Source organism: Ranitomeya imitator, chromosome 9, assembly GCF_032444005.1.
Source record: "Ranitomeya imitator isolate aRanImi1 chromosome 9, aRanImi1.pri, whole genome shotgun sequence".
NCBI classification, from domain to species: Eukaryota; Metazoa; Chordata; class Amphibia; order Anura; family Dendrobatidae; genus Ranitomeya; species Ranitomeya imitator.
The window spans coordinates 143,499,123-143,516,237 of record NC_091290.1 but is presented as its reverse complement, the minus strand read 5'-3'; the positions used below and the strand labels follow the sequence as shown (position 1 = coordinate 143,516,237).

Here is a 17,115-nt window from a genome sequence, read left to right as displayed (position 1 = left end):
ACAGTGAGAGGAGGAGGAGGAGGGGGATGCAGCTGCAGAAGACTCTCTCTTAGTGTCTGTAAGAGACTTATGCTGTGAGAGGGAGGGCTCATGTTACTGTCTCTCCACCTCCACCGGCCTACAGTGAGATTATATTGGCCGAGACTAAAAGGGCGGCATTAGGAGACTTCGGATTGGCTCAGAGCACATATTACAACTCTGACATCACTCCAACATACACAAAGAGTCGAAAAGATTCTGAGTATAGAGGAGAACACATCGTGTATGACACTGAATGGCGAGGAGGGCTTACAAGTCATATACGATATTGGGGACTCACCTGTGGATTTTGCACTCAGAGTTCAGTTGATGGAGGTACACACCAGACGGGAACTTGTTCTGTAAAATAAAGCACACGGGGATTGTTATATAATGTACAATTATAGGTAAGAATGTACCCAAGGCCAGATTCACACATCCGGCAGACTGAGTACTAACTACAAGGTCCAGATCGGCCACGGATCTTGACCTAAACTCAACAGCCTGATATATGCAGGTCCGTACCGAGTCCATGAATCTGGGACGTGTGGCTTAACATAAATGCTGTACAGTATTTATGAAAGTGTTTCTTATCGATTTATGTAACTTATTTCACATGTATCGGTCTCATCTCTGTTTCCTGCATTAGGAGGCATCAAGTGCCTCATACCTCAGTAACAAACCTTGGGCTTTGCAAATAGATACCCTGTCTTATAGATTAAAGGGTCACAGTCTTGTTCTAGAACATTCTTTTATATTTGATCTGATAGCTATGAGTACATATCGGCACTAGTTCATATTCCTAGGGCACAGCGGGTCACCTGGGTGAATATTTTCTCCAAACATACATGCCAGTCTTAGTTGGCACTGAATAAGAAATAAAGCCCATCAGCCGCGGGCCCCCGGTGACCTCCAGTTCTTCTCCTCTGGCCTCGTCTGGTGTGGTCAGGACAGAGAGTCCATTCTTCATTAGATGTAACCAGCTCTTGAAGCTATTTTAATTGACTTATAAAACATTCATAAAAGATCCATCGTTTCCAGGCATCATCTGAGACTGGCGAATATCACTATTTATATATCAGGATTATTCCAGCCTCCACCAATTACTTAATCATCAAAACAGGAGGAACATCCTTAGATCCAAGGATCCAAACGTCTCTATCACACATAAATAATCAAATATTATCACCCAAAGCTACATAGAAAGTCATGAGTGACTACGCAAAGTAGTACAAAAAGGTCAAACCAATCAGCAATGTACTGGACACAGGACCATAAATATTTATTAAACCCCAGAAGAAGCAGTTGGCGAAACACGTTTTGGGGGGGTGTTAGCGGGTGAACCTATATACAACCTTTGGTCTCTTTACTTGATCTAATGTGTTGCTTAACTTTACAAGGCTTATATGCCACTCTAACTGACATTTTCAGCCAGGTCCCGGTTTTGTTTTATATACGTTTTATATACATTTTACCAGCAACCGTACTTGCACTTTAGTGTTAGCTGCATTTATTGTTCATGGATGTATTTGAGTCATTTACTGCAGCATAATTGCTTCTCCCGCCTCTCGTTGTCTTTGTGAATGTGTATTAGTTTTGTGTCTTCTACTATTTTTATCCTAACAAAGAATTATAGTTTTATACTATCTTTATAGCCATTTCCAATGTATCAATCCATCAACAAATCTGTGTCTATCTACTATGTGTCTCATATTTATCTTTTTGTCTAAATCTCACACCCACTAATCAATCAATGAATTAAACACATTGAGAGACATATTCATCCCTCTATCTATGTATACAAATATCTAACAGCCATAGCTATTATCTATTCCATATCTATCCAATATCTACAGTGGCATGTAAAAGTTTGTTGGTCAGAATTACTGTAATTGTGAACAGTTAAGCGAGTTGAGGATGAAATGATCTCTAAAAGGCCTAAAGTTACAGATGACTCAAGTTTCGGCACCATGCATGGTCTGAACCTAGTAGCAACCCCTTTTGTAAGAATCACAGCTTGTAAACACTTTTTGTAGCCAGACAAGATTCTTTCAGTTCTTCTATGAGGGATTTTCATTCATTCTTCACTAGATAATTCCTTCCAATTCTGTGAGGTTCCTGGGTCGTCTTGCGGCCTCTGCTATTTTGAGGTCTAGCCACAGATTTTCATTGATGTTTAGATCAGGGGACTGTGAGGGCCATTGTAAAACCTTCAGCTTGCGCCTTTTGAGGTTGTCTATTGTGGATTTTGACATGTGTTTAGGATCATTACCCATTTGTAGAAGCCATCTTCTTTTCACCTTAAGCTTTTTTTTACACATGTTGGTATGTTTTCATCAAGAATTTGTTGACATTTCATTGAATCCATTCTTAGTTCTACCCATGAAATGTTCCCCGTGCCATTAGTTGCAACGCAACCCCAAAGCATGACTGATCCACCCCCATGCCTAATAGTTGGCAAAATGTTCTCTTCTTGAAATTCTGTGCCTTTTTTTCTCCACACATACCTTTGATCATTGTGGCCAAAGGGTTCTATTTTAACCTCAATGGTCCACAGGACTTTTTTCCTAAATGCAACTTGTTTAGATGTTGTTTTGCATAGTTCTGAAGCTGAATTTTATGGTGAAGATGCAGGAGGGGTTTTCTTCTGATGACTCTTCCAAGAAGACCTAGAACAATGTACCACAACTCCAGAGTCTGCTAAATCTTTTGCAGTCAAGCAGAGGTCTTTTGCAGTCAAGCAGAGGTTCTGATTTTCCTCTCTAGCAATCCTACGAGCAGTTCTCACTGAAATTTTGCTTGGTCTTCCAGAACTTGGTGGCAGATGAGGTTTAACAATGATAAATGTAAGGTTATACACATGGGAAGAAGGAATCAATGTCACCATTACACACTGAATGGGAAACCACTGGGTAAATCTGACAGGGAGAAGGACTTGGGGATCCTAGTTAATGATAAACTTACCTGGAGCAGCCAGTGCCAGGCAGCAGCTGCCAAGGCAAACAGGATCATGGGGTGCATTAAAAGAGGTCTGGATACACATGATGAGAGCATTATACTGCCTCTGTACAAATCCCTAGTTAGACCGCACATGGAGTACTGTGTCCAGTTTTGGGCACCGGTGCTCAGGAAGGATATAATGGAACTAGAGAGAGTACAAAGGAGGGCAACAAAATTAATAAAGGGGATGGGGGAACTACAATACCCAGATAGATTAGCGAAATTAGGATTATTTAGTCTAGAAAAAAGACGACTGAGGGGCGATCTAATAACCATGTATAAGTATATAAGGGGACAATACAAATATCTCGCTGAGGATCTGTTTATACCAAGGAAGGTGACGGGCACAAGGGGGCATTCTTTGCGTCTGGAGGAGAGAAGGTTTTTCCACCAACATAGAAGAGGATTCTTTACTGTTAGGGCAGTGAGAATCTGGAATTGCTTGCCTGAGGAGGTGGTGATGGCGAACTCAGTCGAGGGGTTCAAGAGAGGCCTGGATGTCTTCCTGGAGCAGAACAATATTGTATCATACAATTAGGTTCTGTAGAAGGACGTAGATCTGGGGATTTATTATGATGGAATATAGGCTGAACTGGATGGACAAATGTCTTTTTTCGGCCTTACTAACTATGTTACTATGTATGTTACTATGTAACTTACCTTGACCTCCACTGTTCCTGTTAATTGCAATTTCTTAATTACATTTCAAACTAAGGAAAGGGCAAGTTGAAAACACTATGCTATCATCTTATAGCCTTCTCCTGCTTTGGGGGCCTCCATCATTTTCATTTTCAAAGCGCTAGGCAGCTCTTTAGAAGAACCCATGGATGCTGTTTTTTGGCACAATGTTAGAGGAGGCTTGGTTTTTATAAAGCTTGGAAATTTTCAGCACCGGGCCTTTCCCAACGATGGTGAACAAGCCATAACCCTAATTAAGGTCTGAAACCTTGGTCAGAGTTACGAGCACACAAATCTCCAAGGGTGCCCACATTTTTGCATTGGCCTATTTTCCTTTTTTGCAATTCTTCAAATTTCAAATATATATATTTTTTGTCTAAAATACAAAGGAAATATGTCATCTTTAACTTTAGTCTTTTTTTGTTATAACTGAATAAACTTTAGTCTTTTAAAAGATCATTTCATCTTCAACTTGCTTAACTGTTCACAATAACAGTAATTTTGACCAGGGGTGCTCAAACCTTTACATGCCACTGTATCTATCTGATATTTATCATATCTATCTATCCTTGAGAAAGATTCACACTATGAACCGAACTGTCCCCACATGGGCCATTAAAGTCCTATAATTTGCACTATTTTTGGAATGCTGCTTCCATTTTTTTTGTTTCTGTAAAGCATTGCACCCCCATGTTCTCTCTCTTTTTTATATATAAATATGCTGCTTTTTTTCCCGTATCCATCCTATCTCCTATTTATTTTATCTATCTCCCATTCATCCATCCCATTATATCTGTATCTCTCCATCCATAGCAGACATCATTTTTCTGGACATCTGCATAAGAACTGGGGGAAATATGAAGAAATGACGGCGAAATTAATGAACTGTGTGCAAATATTCAGCACAAATTCTGACAACCATCATGCTACGGGAGGCACAGGTTGTGATCTCCAGCGCCTGGGAGCCATTGTAATTACAAGCCTCCGTGCTAACGATAGAGAGAATCCATTTTCTAACCCAAAATCAAGAGTGAAACACTAGAGCAATCACCGGCTACAAAGACTGTGAACCCTTCTCCGCTGTCTGATTATGCAAAACTAAATAGACCTAAATAGACCCCAGCCTTCTGCAAATTATGTACAGTGTTCACTAAATTATGATGAAGCCTGTAATTTCACAGCAATGAGGAGGTTATTAATCCTCATCCGCGTGGACAATGATGTGAGGAATTCACTAGATTGTACAATTGGATCCATTAAAAAAAAAATAATAATAAAAAAAAAATCTCCAAAAAATCTGCAGGTCTTGTGGCAGCCGCGGCCAATTGACACAATTATAGGGATTCTTGTCCCGATGCATAATGTGAGCAGAAATCCCATGATTCCTTGCAGTCCGTGCTCAGGCAGGGAATTGCCGGTTAATGGGTTGGTGCAGGGAGAACGCTTCTCTGGGCTGCGAGAGACGTCTCTGCCTTTTGTCTCTTCTGATCACTTGCTAAAGAAATACCCAGATGGGCACTTCATGCCCAGTCATGCTAATTTGCAGCTTCTTAAAGTACCATGTTAAATAACTCAATCCCCTAATTATGACAGCATGCTACTTTGGTTATGGGTCTCAGATCACTCACTACTAGTTCAACTCAGCCTTGGAATAAATCCACGGCTAAGTGTAACTTTTTACAGAACGTCAAGGACTCGTGTCCCGGGAAAGATTTCATGCCACGCCAGCAGAGATGCTTATGCCAAAAGGAGAGAACGGACCAAAAGGTCCACCTACTTCGAAGACTCTGAATTGACATTGAAGATGACCCGCATGTGGGCCTTTAAGTGCCATGTTAATGGCCCACACATCAGACACTTCCTACTTCTATATCCTATCCATGTTCCTTCTGGTCAACATAATCTAAAAAAGCAAAGGTCGACGGATGAAGCCCGTTTCCAAAATCAAGTCACAGCGTAACTTGAAGCTCATGGGTCTCACTGCAAAACCCCCAACAAGAACCCTAACAATCATGGGCCTGTAATAGTATTGGTCTTCTCATAAAAGCCAGAGAGACCCTTTAGTCTCCAATCTATGCCCTCTCTAATTACGCACTCGATTTAGATCAAAATGGACACCAACAGGGCTCACGTAGAGCTGACCGAAACATTTACCAGTTTGATGGACTTTTTGCATGGCCAATCCTCACTTTTACCATATTGTTTTATAACCCCCCCATCCATGAGTCAGTAAACAGTGAGACACCCCAAAAAATGTATCTCACAAATGTATCTTGCCTCCCCCCCCCCAAAATCCTTTCTATAGAAGCTCAGAAGGTTTGTCAGTGAGGGGGCATCTGTGCCAACTTATGGCCCTTCAAATGTTATTGAGCTATTTCCTTATTTGTGAGTTAGCACTCTTTTGGCCAGTCAGGTGAAGAGTGAAGAGGGTTCTACTATCTACATAGAAGAGAAAGAACCAAGGTCAGAAGCGAGTGGACTTCATCGATGTATCAGATTGGTCATGACAAACATTCTCAGTCCCACCTTCCTCAGAGGGTTGTGGGGCTATTCATGGTTGTAGATGTCCTTATATTATAAAGGTATGTTGATGACAATTTCAAGCCATCAAACCAAAATGACAGAATTAGTACAGGTGCTTTTTTAATCCAAAATCTACTACTCGTGAATTAACTAACTTGAATTGATCACAAAGTTCATGATGGGCCCCAGAACTTTCAGGCATTGGATGACCAGGGAACACATTCAATTCACCGATTTGGAACTTCGGCAGTCTTGACAGTCCTCGGAATAGCTCACAGTCTTGAGCCAATGAAATTAATGTGTCTTGTAAATTTGACATTTTCCAATTGTCATTTTTGACTCATCCTTGACTTCGCTTTGGAGAATCGCCCAAAATCAATCTGGGTTCAATTAAATAAATGTTTTACATCAGTTAATTAACTGGGCTCAGGGTGACTGAGGACAAACACATGGGGTTCAAGTTTGGAAGGAGGTAGAAAGTAATGTATACGTTAGAACCGTTGGACCTCCATAAATGTGGCTATGGGATCTGATCTTATGGAGATAAATGATCTTGGTCACTGGTGTGGTCTTAGATACCCTCAAAGGGAATATATTGGTATATTGAATAGCAAATGTTGGCATTCATTTTCAGTCACCGTTAGGTTCTGTAGATTAAAGTAAACTATTGGACTTCTCAATTTACTGGTGAAGGGGATTCAACACGATATCCAAACAGGTGACATATTTGTCATTTTTTCATACCTAACATATTTGCCAATAATCTGATAGGGCAGTTCCATGAACCTCACCTAAAGTGGGCATTTAAGGATCTGTCTCTGCGGTCTTGTGAGGGTGGGACTTAAAGGGATTGTATAGGTGATAACTTATAGACCATGAGGGGTTGACCGCTGGGACTGCATGCCAGATCACAACACTTTTATATCTGTAAGGGCTCATTCAGAAGTCTGGGCAATTCGGACCGCTAATGTATGGACTGACCGTAGGTCTCCCCACCCGAGTGTGACAGCCTCATAGAAATACACAGGGCTGTCATGCTCTGGTTGGGAGACCTGCAGTCCATCCATTTATTGGGGTCTAATCTCGAACAGATGTATGAATGAGCCCTTAGTTTTGGGGTGCTCAACCGCCCCTATATTCACCCTTTATACTGACTGCCAAAAAGAGTAGAGCAGTTCCATAAAGAATGAATGGAGTGAAGATTACGCGTGCGCAGTGTCGCGCCATTCTAACAGGGATAAAAGTCCCCCATTCTGAAGATCGGGGCACATCCCAGAGGTTAGACCCCCATGATCTTTACCTAGAAGATAGGTGATGACATCTTTTCACCAGGTAACCCCCTTTAAAACCCTGCTGTTGTCTTCAGTCTGGGGAGACCGATTTTGAACTTTGGTATTTTTGGGGGTGATCAAGATGCGGATCTGAAACTTGTGGTTGATTGACTTAAATGAGGATGGGTCGGTCAGCCACGGGTTTCAGAGCCGCATCTTGAATATTTTAAAGAATATTGAAGTTCAAGGTCGGTCATTTTTGACCGAAGACAACAGCAGGCTTAAATATTTCAAATTGGCAACTGCAAATTGTAAATGTAGTTCAGCATGCTATTACAATGGTAGCACAAACCTATATATACCTGGAGAGAGTACCTGCAATTGCACCAACGTGTATTATGTTCTAACCAATAGCAACATGCCAATAAAAATGTAATAAATTGCAAATTAAATGGGACATTTTTTTCTTAAATGCAAGTATTTGGGGTTAAAAATTAACTTTTAAATTTTTTTTTTGTTTAAAAAAAATGTTTGGGAGGAGCACAGAAAAAGAGATAAAAATGACAAACTCCCCATCCGACCAGGCTCACTGACAGATTCTTAGTTGACTCATTCTGCAGCCAGCGATAGACAGATGCCACATAAGACAAAAAGCAAAAACGATTGGTAACAACAAAAAAGGACAACATCTTTAATAAGTCCATTGGAAATAAAGAGGTATGAGGCAGAAGACATTTTGTTTTATTTTGTTGGTGCTTGGAAGAGTGAAGAAAGCAAAAGTATATAGTAAACCTGATCCCCAGGTAGGAAGAAAAAAAAAATGAAAAACCTGTGGACAGCATGGGGAAGCCTCGTCCTGTCTCTTTAATAAGCCGATCCTCGCGCACATTAACAGTGTTGAAAATTCAATTGCAAAACTCTTTGTCTGTTGTCTGCTTACTCTAAAGATGGTCTTTCTTAAACAACAGAGCACCAAGGAGTCGTTAGGGCTCTCTCTTCATTACTTCAAAAAACCAATCATTAGACACCAGAGTATATACGTAATTAGAAAATCACTTCCTTTGCAATCCAAGCTAAGTAGTTTACATACTGTAATTACAGGGACAAAATCAATTTTTAATCATTTCACTGATTGGGCTCATCAGCACTGTGGGAACGTTGTAACCTGCTTGTTGTGCATAAGCAACATCTGGGCTAAAACAATTACCCTTTGTTTGCTACAATATTCCTTAAATCTTTTACGGCAAAAAAATACTAAAAAAAGAAAAATGTTAAAAAAGGGTAAAATATTGAATAGGTTCGTCCTTGAGCTACAGATCGCCCCAAGTATAACATACTGCGTTGCTCATCCGATACGCAATTTAATGGCACGTCTGCTTCTAGATTTTTTTTTTCTTTATTGTTATTTTTTTTTTCTTCCATCTCTTCAGTAAAATAAAAAAAAAAAAATAAAAAAAAGAGTATCTGATTGTTTTAAAGATGCATTCAGCTGGCTAATTGTTCTATAGCTAACACATGGTGTTCAAACAGCCCACACATTACAAAACGCTCATCTGGAATATAATGCCCAACTATTACAGAGCCGGGAGGTTTCTACTGGCGCTAATATAAATGAATGGATTTTATCAAAATTAAAAAGGGAAAAAAATAAAAAATAAAAAAAAAATTCTGAGAGGCTGGAGATGTGTGAAAAATAGATGGTATGAATTGGCAAGGCGAGCCTAACCATTTTGTTCTCTTAATAGGAAGTGACCTCATTTACACTGGGGTAATAATTAGTAGCGCTTCAGTGACAGTTAAGAAAAAAAAAAAAAAGTTTTCAGCATAATAAGGCAAAATCGCTTTTGTTAGAGATTCAGCGTTCCGTATTAACCCTTGCCAAGCAAAGAGAAAAAAAAAATATGCTAGACTACTTGCAAAAATATTTGCAAATGTGTTAAGTCCTTTTTTTAAGTACAGGACTGTCACCATTCAATTGTTTTTGGATTTAAAGTGGGAGTAAAAAAAAAATAAAAAATGAAGGACTTCTTACGGCGAAAGCTCGAGCATGGGACTACTACTCAACACACAGACGACAAAAATATTGACTTCTGCCAGGTACGGCCAGAACACAATTGACATGGACGGCAATGAGCTGGAAGTTGTAAAGAACTTCAATCTACTAGGATCGACGATAACTCAAGATGCAGCGAGAACTCCGGAAGTCAACAGGAGAAGAGATATGGGAAAATCAACAATGAAATCACTGGACAAGGTCTTCAAATCGTGGAATATTTCACTTGCGATTTAGATTGAGACACGGTTCATACATAGTCTGGTCTTTTCTGTGCTAACATACAAATGCCAAACTTGGATGATGAAGAAACAAGACAGAGGAGGAATCAACGCCTTCAAAACGTAGTGCTGGAGAAGGACGTTATCAATACCATGGATGGCAAGTAGAACAGATCAAGCCAGGCATCACCAAGCAACGATTTGCCGAATTTGGACTCATGATACACAGAGAGCAATCACTGGAGAAGGACATCATGGTTGGAAGAATAGAAGGAACAAGGCAAAGAGGAGACCAGCAACCTGATTATTATTATTATTATTTATTTATATAGCATCATTAATTCCATGGTGCTGTACATGTGAAAAAGGTTACATACAGGGTTATAGATATCATTAACAGTAAACAAATTTACAGTGACAGACTGGTACAGAGGGGAGAGGACCCTGTCCTTGCGGACTTACATTCTTCAGGATAGTGGGGAAGAGACAAGAGGTTGGTGTGCTGCAGCACTGGTGGTGGTGAGGCGGCAGCTCGGGTGGTCGTGGCAACAGCTTGGGTGGTCGAGGTGGCAGCTAGGGTGGTCGGTGATGTGGCGGCAGCTCGGGTGGTCAGTGACATGGTGGTAGCTCGGGTGTTCGGTGACGTGGTGGCAGCTCGGGCGGTTGGTGAGGCGGCAGAATGGTTATTGCAGGCTGTCGGCTTTCCTGAAGAGATGGGTTTTCAGGTTCCGTCTGAAGGATCCGAGGGTGGTGGATAATCGGACGTGTTGAGGCGTGGAATTCCAGAGGATGGGGGATATTCGGGAGATATCTTGGAGGCCGTTGTGTGAGGAACGCATAAGTGTGGAGGTGAGAAGGAGGTCTTGGGAGGATCGGAGATCACGTGAGGGAAGATAGTGGGAGATTAGTTAAGAGATATAGGGAGGGGACAGGTTGTGGATGGCTTTGTAGATCAGTGTTAGTAGTTTGAACTGGATTCGTTGGGGAATTGGGAGCCAGTGGAGGGATTTGCAGAGGGGTGAAGCAGGGGAGTAGCGAGGAGAGAGGTGGATTAGCCAAGCAGCAGAGATGAGGACAGACTGGAGTGGTGCAAGGGAGTTAGCGGGGAGGCCACAGAGGAGGGTGTTGCAGTAATCGAGGCGGGAGATGATGAGGGCATGCACAAGAGTTTTAGTAGATTGCGGGCTGAGGAAGGGATGGATTCTGGCAATATTTTTGAGTTGGAGGCGACAGGAGGTGGCAAGGGTTTGGACATGCGGTTTGAAGGACAGGGCAGGATCGAGAGTTACCCCGAGGCAGCGGATTTCAGGTGCGGGAGAGAGTGTGATGCCGTTTACTATAATAGATAGTTCAGGTAGGGGGGATATGCAAGATGGGGGAAAGATGATGAGTTCAGTTTTGTCTACATTGAGTTTTAGGAAGCGAGAGTTGAAGAAGGAGGATATGTCTGACAGACACTCCGAGATTCTGGACAGAAGAGAGGCGACATCTGAGCCAGAGAGGTAGATCTAAGTGTCGCCCGCATATAAGTGGTACTGGAAGCCATGGGACTTTATGAGTTGTCCTAGGCCAAGGGTATAGATGGAAAAAAGTAGAGGCCCCAGGACAGAGCCTTGAGGGACTCCAACAGAGAGGGGGTGGGGTGAGGAGGTAGTGTGTGAGTGGCAACGCTAAATGTGCGGTCGGAAAGGTATGAGGCAATCCAGGACAGGGCAAGGCCTTTGATGCCAAGGGAAGAAAGAATCTGTAGCAGTAGGAGGTGGTCGATTGTGTCGAAAGCAAAGGACAGTCGAGAAGGAGGAGGATGGAGAACTGTCTGTTAGCTTTGGCTGTGAGTAAGTCATTAGTAGTTTTGGTCAGAGCAGTTTCGGTGGAGTTAGATGAGAGGTGGGAGGAAAGTTGACCATGGACATGCTGCTCAAGGAGTTTGGAAGCAAACGGGAGCAGTGATATGGAGCGATAGCTGGGCATAGCGGTTGGGTCAAGGTAAGCTTTTTTGAGGATGGGTGTGATGGTAGCATGTTTGAAGGCAGAGGGGAAAGTACCAGAAGATAGCGATAGGTTGAAGAGATGGGTTAGGGCTGGAATGAGCGTGTTAGTGAGGTTGACTTGATACTATCAAGATAATGGAGGAGAAGACCCCAGTGGACCTATTTAGGCTTGCACAAGATAGATCTTCCTATAGAGAGTCTATCCATCAATTCGTCATGGCTCGAGACCGAGCCGTAGGCCGTTAAATAAATAAGAAAAAAGTTTCTATGATAAATGTTGTTAGTCTGGAGATCCAATCCCTAACTTTAGGCTCCTAGATTGGTGTTCATGTGTTTCTCTGCATTACTGGAATCTATATTTAGGGATTGAGAAGACTCTATCACTGACTGAAGTGTACTTCAGGACAGCAGTGCCGGACAATCTTCAGTTCAATATTAAAAAGAAACCGTTTCTTCTTCAGTTATTGTTGCCAGAATAGTAGACCCTAATGGGTTGATACTAGGGTTGAGCGACTTTTAGTTTTTTAGGGTCGAGTCGGGTTTCGTGAAACCCGACTATCTCAAAAGTCGAGTCGAGTGAAATCGGCCAATTATGGCGAAAAGTCGGGGATCGACCGAAACACGAAACCCAATGCAAAGTCAATGGGAAATCTTTTTTTTTTTTCTCTCTCTCTTTCTCTCTCTCTCTCCTCCGTCCCTGAACAGAAAAGCTGGTGTTACACATTGCAAATCGCTACAGCGCACAAGCGACAAGATGACGATAGGCGTCCACGCCCTTAAGACCTATGTCATCACTCTGCCCACACTCCTTCATTGGCTGAAAAAATGGTGCCAAATGCATCATACGAAATGCGACTTTGGCGCGAAGATCGCCGACCGCATGACCGATCCCACACTAGGATCGGGTCGGGTTTCATGAAACCCGACTTTGCCAAAAGTCGCCGACTTTTGAATTTGTACGATCCGTTTCGCTCAAGCCTAGTTGATACTATCAAGATAACAGTTAAGAAGACCCTGGTTGAGTCAATTTAGGCTTGCTCAAGATTGATCTTAATCCAGATTGTTCATCCATCAAGTTGCCATGGCTCGAGATCGATAAATAATAATAATGTTTGGGGAGCCAATAATTCAGAAAAGTTGTATGAATGTAAAGTTTTTCTAATTTTAGAAAACCCAATTTTACCTACTCTATTAGAGAGTTCAAAGCTAATAAAGGGGATCCTCAGTGTAGGATCTTCCTGGAAGAGGTAAAACAAGAATGACTCTCGGTCTGGAGGACCTGTCATATCCTGCATTAAACAGTCAACATACTGATGTGACTAGACATGGTGTAGTATTTCATTTCTCCTGTGGTGGCACTGCAGAGAAATGTAATACTTAATATTAGATTTATCCACAGATCAAAGCTGCTCGCTGGGATTCTTTGACTTAAGTTTATAGTCAAGGGACCTTGTAACAAGTTGAGGACCCTACATCACTGAGCCATCCACCAGTCATTGGATCATTATAGGGGTCCATTATAGAGGGTCTTTAGGCAGGCAAATCTCCATTAGTTCATTTAGTCCATTAGTTCTTCTTGAAGTGTTATTTATAGTCACCACCAGGACCAAGTCTTTGAACGTAGAAAGGGTAAAATTGGGTCAGGTACAGGACAGATCAAATTGACCAATACCAATACACTGAAACTTAAAGGGAGATAATACTGATTAGATATTAGAAAAAAACTTTTGACAGTGAAGGTGATCAATGAGTGGAACAGGCTGCCAAGAGAGGTAATGAGTTCTCCTGCAATGGAAGTCTTCACAGAGGCTGGACAGACATCTGTCTGAGATGGTTTATTGAATCCTGAATTGAGCAGGGGGTTGGACACGATGTCCCTTGAGGTCCCTTCCAATTCTAACATTCTAGGATTCTATGATTGTATGATTCTAGACCCTTAAAGAAGTTTTTTTTATCCTGCTCTACAGTTTCTCATCTTGCAAATGGATAGGGATGATAATATTTGGTTATCTATAGTGAAGGAGTGGTCCTTCCTCCTCCACTAATGATTGTACAAATCCCTGTAGGCATCTCCCCACAACTTCCGATACGCCATATTATTTTGAAGAAGTGAATGGGGACCTCATACGGGCTGTTTGGTCTTCCATCCAAGAGCTTGGCCATACTATGATGTCTAGAAAATGTCTGTAGCCAGCATCACTGGACGGGAGCCCCATTTTGTGTTTTGCTAGGGTCCCCTTTTCTCTATGTAAAATTGCAAATTTAGAAGGAAGCAGGAAATCTTGCAATTAACATTGATAAATGAACACATCTCCATGGTCTTACCAACCCAACAAAGAACTTATCAAGACCAAATATGGTAGGTAACTTTACTGGACACTAAACTATACTTTAGTCACAAAATGCTAGGGAAACCCCATTCACATGCATTGGATGCAGATTTTAGCACAGAATCGGTTTGTCAAATCTTCAACATGGAAGAATTCATCACCGACATATGGAAGCTGCAAATACTTTTCCACTAAGGAGGTGCGAGAAGCCTTTCCATTGGCGTTTGTTTAGCGCTTTATTGAGAATGTATTGTTTTCCTCCATCAATTTTCCCATGTAAAATCTACTCGCAGAAGGAAGCATATCCATCGCTCCCAGTAATGGACTTGCATTGAGGGCCAAGTTGCTAATCAATGCTATTGTTTAGAATAGGAACCCACAGCTTGCGTTAAGGAGGCTGGTCAATTGTACAACCTCACTATTGATATTCTCTACATGCAAAGCATTCCCAGCCTCTCAGGTTAATTGATATATCACTACATTATGCAACCCAATCAAGAACCAGCACTACCCTTTATAATGGCTGCTTTCAGAAGGTCTCGATGCTTGCATCTGCCACAGCTGGTCTGGAAGCAAACTGTGAAACTCCCAGTGTTTACTACTCAGAAGAGACGCGGACATGTAAACCCAGCAAACATTCAGGAGGCTCGTAATTGGTCTCACATAGCATAGGCAGCGTGTGTCCATGGGCCCAAGCTGTAGACACGGTTGCACGTCTATCCCAGGAAAGCTATCAACGAATATATCAAGGCATTCAAATGAGACATGGTTGGCAATTTCTGCCCTTCTTTGGCTTCTGTTTGCCTTGCACATCGCTGCTCTTCAATGGCACTATGTGTAAATGAAATGCAAAACGACTGAATTCACCATCAGTTCAGAACTGGGACCAGTACGGGTTTTGTTGAAAGGAATTGGACCAAAAGAAAAAAATCTGACCGCGCAATGGAAATTCATACAGATGTTAAAAAAAAGTATGGCAACCTAAACTAAAAGAATATCAGTAACATTTACAGAAGAGAGAAGGTTCCATGGCAGTGACGTTAACGACACTCACACATGTAGCATAGAAGAACTTGTTTAGTGGCTAATATTCCATGAGCATTGTGCTAGTCCCAATTTTTCACCATAAATTAGTATTACGTAGGTTTCTGCCACCTTGAAGCAAGGAAATGGGTCTCACCATTCCTTAGGCTCTGTGGTGTAGCATGGGTTACCAGCACCCAAGGAACATCAAGTATTGTACCCCTTAAGGGAAAAGCAAAGATATCCAGCTCACCATGTTTATTGCCAATCCAGTCCGAAGCATGGAAGGCGTCTCTGCCATGGTGCAATAGCAATGAAGAAATTAACTATAATCCAGATCTTCATGTTTTGGTAAGTATGTAAAATAATGATAACATCCACAGAAGACTTCATGTTAGAAACATCCATGTGCGTAAAAACACTTACAGTAATCGTGGTGACCGTGATTTTTCGTCCGTGAAGCTGGATAGTCTTTAACCCTGCTGTTGTCTTTGGTCAAAAACAACCGACCTTGAACTTCAATATTCTTTAAAATATTCAAGATGCGACTCTGAAACCCATGACTGACCGACCCATCCTCATTTAAGTCAATCAACCACAAGTTTCAGAACCGCATCTTGAACACCCCAAAAAATACCAAAGTTCAAAATCGGTCTCCCCAGACCGAAGACAACAGCAGGGTTAATTTCTTCATTACACTCCTAACCCAGAGTTCCTTCTTAGAAGAAACATACTAACCTAATCCAAGCAACGGAGTCCCCTTCTCTCGTCACCGGCAACACAACATAGTGCTGTCACTGCGTTGCCTGCACCAGGATGGAAAGCGCCAGGTCTTGTTGGTCGTAGGCCTATAACAGCCTGCTGCCTACAGTACAGAGTGTGGTGGGGAAGGGAGCTTCATGTTGACAATGAAACAGGTCAAAGTACCACCTTCCCGGAGAACCTGAAACCCGGTAACACGTGGGGCTTGTGCACTGCTCAGGATCTTCGGCGCTAGTGATGCCATTTCCAATTTATTTTTTTCTTTTAAAATTTTGTGCCTATAAAAATTTGCAACAAATCAACCACCCGTCCCCCTTAGTCTTCTGTAGAGCTGTAGAGGGGATACCGCAATGTTTCTGTATGTCATGGCACATGAAGGCCATTGGTGAGCATCCAAAAAGTCCTTCACTACCAGGAGCTGTGCCCGAGGCCGGTCTCAACATGTGTCCCTATAAATGGTTCCCAACAGGAGAATGAGGTGGCCTCATATTAGACCAATTTGCCTAAAAGTGCATTACTAAAGAGGTTATCAATTCCCATTGTATCGACCTGCTTCAGCACCAGATAATGATTTGCAAACCATTAACATTTCCAAATTTTGTTAAGAACCCAGGGACTTTTTCTATAACAATGAACCAGTTTTGCGAAGGAGAAAAAAAAAATCAAGATATAAATCGCATTAAATATAAGTAATACAAGTATTTACAGGACGTGATACTAAGATATTTCCAGTTCAGGATTTGCATTTTATAACTGTTTGGTTTAGCCGGTAATCCTATTTTTTCTACCTAGGATTTTCTATTGTTTGCACGGCCTAAATAATATTAGTAATAATTGAGAGATGAAAACATGCAATGACGGCTATAATAGGGAATTGGAAATATAATCATTGTGGACGAGGACGAGAATGAACCAGGAGTATCCATAATCCATTTGTTTTTTTGCCCACAGATGAAGAAGTGTTCGCTAATGTTGGCTGTCTTCCCGCAGCGGCAACAAAATGGTACTCACAAAAAAAAGCACAAAGAAGGATTCATAGAGTGCACACAATGCATCTGTCTATTTGCATTCACCAATCCTTCGTTATTCAGATTTTTATCATTACCTGCCTGCATTTCTCTTAAACAAAACTTTATTCAGCAAATGAGCCAGGCAAAATGACGAGTTGGAGCCATTTCAGGACAACCCTTCAAAAAAATATTTCTAATGGTTGATAAAACTCAAACTTGGAGATCTGGGTCACTC

The 17,115-nt window shown here is 41.7% G+C and overlaps 1 protein-coding gene across 6 annotated transcripts in view; it reads right to left on the bottom strand.

The window, feature by feature from the left end:
- Nucleotides 1-17,115, bottom strand: part of ZNF536 (zinc finger protein 536) — a 626,001-nt gene that overhangs the window by 510,912 nt on the left and 97,974 nt on the right. For all 6 annotated transcript variants that reach the window (XM_069739303.1, XM_069739304.1, XM_069739301.1 and 3 more), the window contains exon 2: nt 320-378. The gene's annotated coding sequence lies outside the window, so the exon portion shown is untranslated. The remainder of the gene's footprint in view (nt 1-319; nt 379-17,115) is intronic.